Genomic DNA, 9,249 nt, shown 5'->3' with positions numbered 1-9,249 from the left:
CAGAAAATAGAAAGCCAGTGAGAAGAGGGAAAACAATGTAACTTCCTATACCTTCCTAGGAATAAGCCCCATAGAAAATAGTGGGGCTTCTGAGTAACTATACATGTTGTTGTTTAGTCGTTTAGTCGTGTCCGATTCTTCGTGACCCCATGGACCAGAGCACGCCAGGCACTTCTATCTTCCACTGCCTCCCGCAGTTTAGTCAAACTAATGCTGGTAGCTTCGAGAACACTGTCCAACCAACTCATCCTCTGTTGTCCCCTTCTCTTTGTACCCGCAATCTTTCCCAACATTAGGGTCTTTTTTTCCAGGGAGTCTTCTCTTCTCATGATGTGGCCAAAGTATTGGAGCCTCAGCTTCAGGATCTGTCCTTCCAGTGAGCACTCAGGGCTGATTTCCTTAAGAATGGATAGGGTTGATCTTCCTGCAGTCCATGGGACTCTCAAGAGTCTCCTCCAGCACCATAATTCAAAAGCATCAATTCTTCGGTGATCAGCCTTCTTTATTGTCCAGCTCTCACTTCCATACATCACTACTGGGATAAACTATACATAGCATTGCACTATTCAAACATGTAGCAGTTGTCTAGGTGTTAGTATTATTGTTTACTTCATATATTTTCTGAACTCCTCACTACTTAGAAGGGCAGAAGTTGTAAAGGTGATGCATTGTGACATATTAGGAAATAATCGTGTATGAGCTTCAGAAAAATGGGATGGGAAAGTTTGTGGATTTTGGTTTCCACTCTTAAGTTCTGTTTTCCACATTTCCACATAAGTTTTCAATTTTTTAAAGAACAAGCCCTCATGAACATTCAGGATCATTTCACATGGCTTTCTCATAATAAATACATGTTACTATATAATTTTGTGCAATATACTAATTTTTGCAAAGCAATTTCCCCTTATATAATGCATTCTTGTATGTTGTTTTGACTAATATATGCATTTTCATACACACTTTACCGTAGTGTATGCATTTTTCTCCAAATTGCCAAATTTGGAGAAGTGCAAATTTCAAAGGATTCCTGGATGTTGGTTTTCATATTCTTTCAGGAAGCGTGAATCAAGCAAGATCATCTTTAAATGTGAACCAAATCAGATTTCTGTCCCATCCCTACCATGTATAGCTCCCATGTCTTTCAAGAAAACTTCCCAATGTCTTTCAATGTCTTTCAAGAAAACTTCCCAATGGAGTGTAATGGGCTATTTCATTTTGCAGTGGGGGCTTATTATATTATTTATGCCTAGCACTCATGGGGGAAAAATCCTTAGCTGTAGAAGAATGCAAGACATCTCCTTAGCAATGTGAACCTCTGATCTGTCTCCCTATGAAGAGTGAGGTCAAGTCCAAGGTCACAGCAGTAATCTTCAAGCTCCTGGGTGGAATTGCTCCAGGATACCATGGGGAGCCTCCAATTTATGACAGTCATGCCCTGCCCCCTGACAGCTGCTTTCCTCAGGAATGATGAAGCTGTCAAGCTCAAGGGCAAAGCCCCTACAGTAAAAGAGAAATTGGATGTCACACAGGAGAAGCAATAACCACCATTTGATTGTTTTCTTTCTTTATCCGAAAAGCAGCCTTGGAGGCTGTGACGGGGATGCATAACTGTCTCATTTTCTGCCATTTGTCGTCCCTGCTCCCAGCTGCTTTGCTACCTCCATGGGAAGAAAAGCAATTGGGGAATGTAATTTTGGGCAGAGGCAAAAGAGCTAAGTAGCCCTTCTCCTTTCCCTTTGTTGCCATCACCATGAGTGTTATGTATTGAGTTGAATAGGATCCAAAATGCAGCAGTCTGATTGGTCCTAGAACAATAGGATCCAAAATGCAGCAGTCTGATTGGTCCTAGAACAATGCAGCAGTATGATTGGTCCGCAGGAGCCACCCAATCCAGCTCCAGGTGGAAGTGAATCCACAACCTGATTGGCCTACAGGAGAATCCCAGAATTAGCCAATCACGTGCAGCCCATTGTGTAAATAATGTATATAAAGCAGATATTGTGGGGGAACTTCCATTCCTCCTCACCACTATGAGTTGAATAAAGAGCATGAAATCGACTCCAAGTATATTTCAGTGAGATTGGGGTGTACCTGTGAGATTCTTCATGGGTTCCCCGTGTAACACGAAGTATATCCTTTAGAGTCCATATACATTGTTGGGAGTAAAGAAATTGCACAAATTGAATCTCCCTTCTCCACTCCCACAGTTGCTCATGTAAACACTCTAAATCTCCTATCGATAAGACTTGGTCCAATATGTCAATCCTCTGCACTTTTTTGACTATGAAATGCCAGCTCTACTATTTTTGGAGAGCTTCTAATGAGCTTCTAAGGAACTGGGCACAGAAGGAGAAGCCTGTCCCTGCAATGTACAAAGGAATCACAGCAAATATCTCTGAGAAATGACACTCCTCATAACAAGTAAATGACTTTGGGTTCACCGAAGTCCTCAAACTAATTTTAAGGTGCAATCAAAAAGGCATTGGGAAAGATGTATTGCTGAGCTAATTCAAGTGGAATTTCAAACAGCGATGTGTGCAGATGATTTGCTATTATTTATTAGTATGTCTGGATCATCTATACCACAATGAATAAAATTGATCAACAATTTTCGGTGTAATTTACGACTGTATGATTAATTGGTTAAAATATGAATTAATGCCAATCAGCACTATTAACGCTAATCAGCAGTTTCATTGGTCCCTATATAGGCTATAACATTTTCAGGTATTGTTCTTGGAGATACTTCTCCAATGATTGAATTTAATTTGAATAGATAAACAGGAATATCTCTTGATTTTGAAATATGGGCATTACTCAGCCATTGTGCTTGCCGATCAGAAGGTCAGCGGTTTGAATCCCCGTGATGGGGTGAGCTCCCATTGCTTGGTCCCAGCTCCTGCCAACCTAGCAGTTTGAAAGCACGTCAAGTGCAAGTAGATAAATAGGTACCGCTCCGGTAAACGGCGTTTCCATGCACTGCTCTGGTTCGCCAGAAGCGGCTTAGTCATGCTGGCCACATGACCTGGAAGCTGTCTGCAGACAAACGCCAGCTCCCTCGGCCTGTAGAGCGAGATGAGCGCCTCAACCCCAGAGTTGTCCGTGGCTGGACTTAACGGTCAGGGTCCCTTTACCTTAACCTAAGACACTTAGGATGAATATTTTGCCACAGGAATTAGCTAGATCAGATAGATGCCAGTGATGTCATGCAGATAATGGCTCTATGGGACATATGTCACGTGTCGTCTTGTTTCCAGTCAGAAATTATTGTTCTTATTAACTTGGTTTTCGAAAAATCATTAAATCATATTCCTGTGGGGTGTTATATTTTCAAAAGAAAAAAAATGTATACAAATGATTGAAATCAAGGCAATTAGTGTTATGCCTTTAGATTGCTTTAATTGGTTCTTATCTCATTTCTTCTTGCACTTCTTATGTGACCTGAAACTGAGTCATTTCCCAGCACAATCGCTAATCCCTTATAGTCTGCTCTTTTGATCAAAGGTAACACAGATGTAAGCTGAAGATGAGTTCTTACAGGAAATGAAGTTCCTCAATCTCTGTTGAGCCATGTAACAACACAAGTAAGAGGCATATCACAAATTCTTATCAAGGCAGTTGGATTCAAAGGATATTTTCACATGACTGCAAATTGGACTAACAGCCTTGCTCATGTTTCATTCCAGGTGCGTTTGGTAACCGTGCAAAACAAGACATGCTAACACAGGTGCCAGCCAGCCAGCAGTAGATAGATCTGGGGTGATGGTGAATGCACTGCTGATTTTAGTGTTGGTTTTTCAGGTGTTTAACCCTTAAATCTCTGAATTGTTTCTATTTTGTACCAACAGCACCCTGTGTATTGCATAGAAAACAGATTTATAGCCATAGGGAACCTGTGACCTGTCAGATGTTGCTATACTGTACCTCTTGTCAGCCCCAGACAGCATGTCCAATGGTAAGAGATTAAGGGAGTTGTAGTCCAACAATATATGGAAGGCTCCACATTCCCCATTTCTGTTATATCAGATGAGAAAGACAGGGTGTGGAAAACATTGTGAAGAGAGGAGCATAGCAGAGAAGTGGTGAAATGGAGAGACAAGGTAACATGAGATCGATTCTTGAATGATTCCTGGAGGTGTCATTAAAAAGGTTCATAATGGGTTTGATTAGGCATTTCCATCACTGAAACCAGATATTTATGTTGTCTTCATGCATCCAGACACTAAATATATATATATTTTAAATCTCAGACATTACATTGTGTACCTTATACCTGAGAAGGAAGTCTTATCTTTGATTTCCATCTCATAAATATATTCAATGCAGAACTCATACTTCCTTATCCTTTTTAAACAATTGAATTACATATTATTTTCACATCAGACTTGGCAGGTGGACTTTTATTTCTTTTTTTTAAAAAATGTAATCTAATACAAATGGAAATGAATTCGCTTTGTGTGAACGGGAAGCAAAGCTGTTAGTGCAATGTGAGGTCAGTTGTGTATTAAGTCAGTGTTTCCCAACCTTGGGCCTCTAGCTGTTTTTGAACTACAATTCCCATCATCCCTGACCACTGGTCTTGCTAGCTAGGGATGATGGGAGTTGTAGTCCAAAAACAGCTGGAGGCCCAAGGTTGGGAAACACTGTATTAAGTCAATCACTGAAGTTATGATTGGCTCTTACAGGTAAAATTCATGAGTACCTCCCCCCTCCCCCTCCCTCTCCCCCCCCTCCTCCTCCTCCTCCTCCTCCTCCTCTTCTTCTTCTTCTTCTTCTTCTTCTTCTTCTATGCCCCACAAATAACCTAGAGATGCATTTTAAATAAAAGGACACATTCTACTCATGTAAAAACATGCTGATTCCCGGACCGTCCGTGGGCCGGATTGAGAAGGCGATTGGGTCACATCCGGCCCCCAGGCCTTAGTTTGCCTACCCCAGGCCTTAGTTTGCTTCCTTCAAACAGGGGTTTGAGGGAGGTCACAGCTCAGAGGCAGATGAGGGGGAAGTTGGGAAATCATGGGAAAGCCAGGACAACACCCGGCTGACACGCTGTCATTAGAAAGCATTCCAGACCCACCATCTCCCAGGACCTGGCGAGCCTTAAAAGTAGGAGAGCAAAGAGCTCAAAGACAGAGAGGGCACATAGCAGCACCAGTAGAGGAGACGAATGAGGAATTGGGAGAGACCGGGGTGGGGTGGAGATTCACTTGGGACAATACCATTATCCAAGAGGCTGGGTTCTATCGCCTCTCTCTGTGAAGATTGAAATAAAAAAGGACTTTAAGGAACTTTTCCTTGTCTTTATACCTTCCTGGACAATCAGCTGGGAGCCTCGGACAGCATCCTGACACCTGAGCATCAGAAAATGTCGTGTTGTAGCTACAGGAAAATGTACAACATATGCTCAGGGCAGTGACGATGGCCATTGCATGCAACTAAGGGAAAACACATAAATGCAGCACAGATTGAAGACTGGCTGCATAAACTTCGAGCATCCTGGTTTTGAACTTGTAGGCTTCCAGAAGTTGCTGGAGCACAATTCACATCAACCCAGATCATTGGCTCTCCTGACTGGAGCTGATGAGAATAGGAGTCCAATGACAACTGCAGGACCACAGGTCCCCCCCATCCATCATGCTAGGTTTGGTAGACAAAAAATAGCAAAACCTTGATGGTGGCTATTGATAATGTTATCGGAATCAAATCATGGTGATATAGAGAAAATTATACACTTTTTAAGAGTCAATGCTTTCTTAACTTGACAAGGAATACTACATGACGTGGTTAAGAGACTAAATGGGTAGTGGGATTAGGTATCAGTGTCCGTTTCACTTTATGGAACTGTGTATGTAACATACAGATTAAGGATCATAGATAGAATTATTGTGTAAAGGTAAAGGTAAAGGGACCCCTGAACATTAGGTCCAGTCATGACCGACTCTGGGGTTGCGCGCTCATCTCGCTTTATTGGCCGAGGGAGCCGGCATACAGCTTCCGGGTCATGTGGCCAGCATGACTAAGGCACTTCTGGCGAACCAGAGCAGCACACGGAAACGCCGTTTACCTTCCCGCCAGAGCGGTCGGTACCTATTTATCTACTTGCACTGCGTGCTTTCAAGGTTGGCAAGGAGCAGGGACCGAGCAACGGGAACTCACCCCATGGCGGGGATTCGAACCGCCGACCTTCTGATCGGCAAGTCCTAGGCTCTGTGGTTTAACCCGCAGCGCCACCCGCGTCTTGTGTCTTACATAATCTCAAACACAGCACTGCTCATTGGAATCAATTCATACAGTCTCATGGAAGTCATCAAAGTCCTGTTCAAGAAGAAAAAGAAGGTATACTGAGCATGTATAGAGGACAGCAGTTCTTGCCCCTATGGTTCCTATAGTTCTGTGATCTGCATGTATTCAGCTTAAGGTTTGCCTTCACCATGGACAGACAGAAGTTATACTGGGATCCATTGGTATTCTCTGGGTGAACTGAAGCATATCAGTTCAGGTTTCCCATGTGTTTAGCAAAACAATAAAATAACTCTTCCCACCCACCTCATCCTGGCAAACTATTCTGCTGAAATGAAGAAAGCTAGGGTAGGGAAAAGCAGATTTCAGTACGCATAGATTGTGTGCTCTGTTTAGTTCTGGTACTCAGAACAAATGGAGAATGATTTAAGTCTGTGTATGGTGGATCTTCTAGTGAAACACCCCTGCTGTGCAGAGCCTACATGCCATCACCATCAGATGCAGGCTAATTCCAAAATAGACTTAGTGGTTTACAAGTATTAAAATCAGTCACAGAAGCATTAAATTAAAAACAGCCACAAATAAACCATGCAATAAAGAAACCCCGTTAAAGCAACATGGGAGACTCAGGTCATGAGATCAAGGGAACGCCTTTAAGCTAGGTGTAAACCTTTGGCTGAAGGTGGAGAATTCTGGTGTGAAGCTGCCGTCTCCAGTCCTGCTCAGCCCACTTCCAGTGTACCCTGTCCATCATCTGAACAGGGTTTATGTGTTGAGTAATCAACTGACGAGTAATCAAGGGTACAGAACATGTGTGAAGCAGGGACAATAAAGCAAACTTTGTGCCTCATGAAGTTGTGGACTGGTTTTTTGTATGAACACTATCTATCATCTATCTTTCTATCTATATCTATCTATATCTATCTATCTATCTATCTATCTATCTATCTATCTATCTATCTATCTATCATCTATCTATCTATCTATCATCTATCTATCATCTATCTATCTATCATCTATCTATCTATCTATCTATCTATCTATCTATCTATCTATCTATCATCATCTATCTATCTATCTATTATCTATCTATCTATCTATCTATCTATCTATCTATCTATCTATCTATCATCTATCTATCATCTATCTATCTATCTATCTATCTATCTATCTATCTATCATCTATCTATCTATCATCTATCTATCTATCTATCTATCTATCTATCTATCTATCATCTATCTATCTATCAATCATCTATCTATCATCTATCTATCTATCTATCTATCTATCTATCTCTATCTATCTATCTATCTATCTATCTATCTATCTATCTATCATCTATCTATCTATCATCTATCTATCTCTATCTATCTATCATCTATCTATATCTATCTATCTATCTATGTCTGTCTATCTATCTATCTATCTATCTATCTATCTATCTATCTATCTATCTATCATCTATCTATCTATCTATCTATCTATCTATCTATCTATCATCTATCATCTATCTATCAATCATCTATCTAATCTATCTATCATCTATCTATCTAATGTATGTATAAACCCACCCTATCAGATAGTTTTGCAACCATCTGTCTCTTGAGCATCCATCTTTTTTCCCTTCCTTTGTAATTGATTTGCACAGTAGCAGCATCCTGAGTGATTATCGCCAAGAGAGGAAGCATTTAAGCAAGCCAGATGCTTCTGGTGCAGGAAGCCTTGGACACAACAGCGAGTAGCAGAAAGTTGCATGGCAGGTGTTTACACAGAGACACACTCATATACACACTGCCCCCCCTTCTCTTATTTCCTGACACATGGAGCGCAGCAGTAAATGCCATACACTCCACATTGCACGTCAACTTCAAACATAGCCCAAATCATCCGTGGAAATGGCAGCAATTAGGAGAAGTGAAATCCAAACAAACTGCAGTAACTCGAAGAGTCTCAGTGGAGGAGAGAAAACCCTCAATATCGCCCAACCCCTGTGAATGGAGTTAACGGAAAGATAAACTTCAAACCAGCTTGGAGTTTACAGACTGTCATCAGCTAATGGCTCTGATCTCCATAATATGGAAATATCAGTGTTTGCATGGAAAGAACTGGTCCAGAACCATCTGGGAGGCATTTTCCCCTGTGCTTATGGGGCAGAGAACATCGATTCCTGCCTTCCCACCTCAGATACGGAGTAGAAACAGATCACAAGGAAGACTTGCATTTTTAGAATGCATGTAAAGGAAGTGGTGCAGAACCAATGCCACAATTTTCTTCAGATTACTCTGACTTTTAATATATATATTTGGTCTCTTTCATCTCAATGGACACGTGGTGAAAAGGTCATCTGAATGTTTGATGGACATCATGTATCAACGAGGTTTTGCTTCCCTCAGGGAAGAACCCATCAGTCACTAAATTGGCCATGGTCATTGTCCCATCTGTCAGAAAAGTGATTAATGCGGATGGCACAGCAGAGCCTTCTCACAGAAGACACCGATGGCATGGGAGAAGCTGTCCTGGGAAGCCACCCTGTACTGCTTTTTCAAAGGGCCCCCAAGACATTTAATTTTAGGCAGGCATTTATGGGGACTTGGGAAGAACTTATTTTGGTATTTTTTTGTGATCAGGTAAGAGTTTCAATGGTTCTTAAGTAACTGAGATTCGTTTTAGAGCTATTGAAACATTTTTGTAAAAACAGCACATAAATGCTTAAAATAAACAAAAGTATCGAGAAGTATAAGGGATGCGGGTGGCGCTGTGGGTTAAACCACAGAGCCTAGGACTTGCCGATCAGAAGGTTGGTGGTTTGAATCCCTGTGACGGGGTGAGCTCCCGTTGCTCGGTCCCAGCTCCTGCCAACCTAGCAGTTCGAAAGCCCGTCAAAGTGCTTTTTACCTCCAGCGGGAAGGTAAACGGCGTTTCCGTGCGCTGCTCTGGTTCGCCAGAAGCGGCTTAGTCATGCTGGCCACATGACCCGGAAGCTGTACGCCGGCTCCCTCAGCCAATAA

The sequence above is a fragment of the Podarcis cretensis genome (assembly GCF_951804945.1).
Source record: "Podarcis cretensis genome assembly, chromosome: 11".
NCBI lineage: Eukaryota > Metazoa > Chordata > Lepidosauria > Squamata > Lacertidae > Podarcis > Podarcis cretensis.
The sequence above is the reverse complement of the archived record's forward strand: the minus strand, read 5'-3'. Positions refer to the sequence as shown.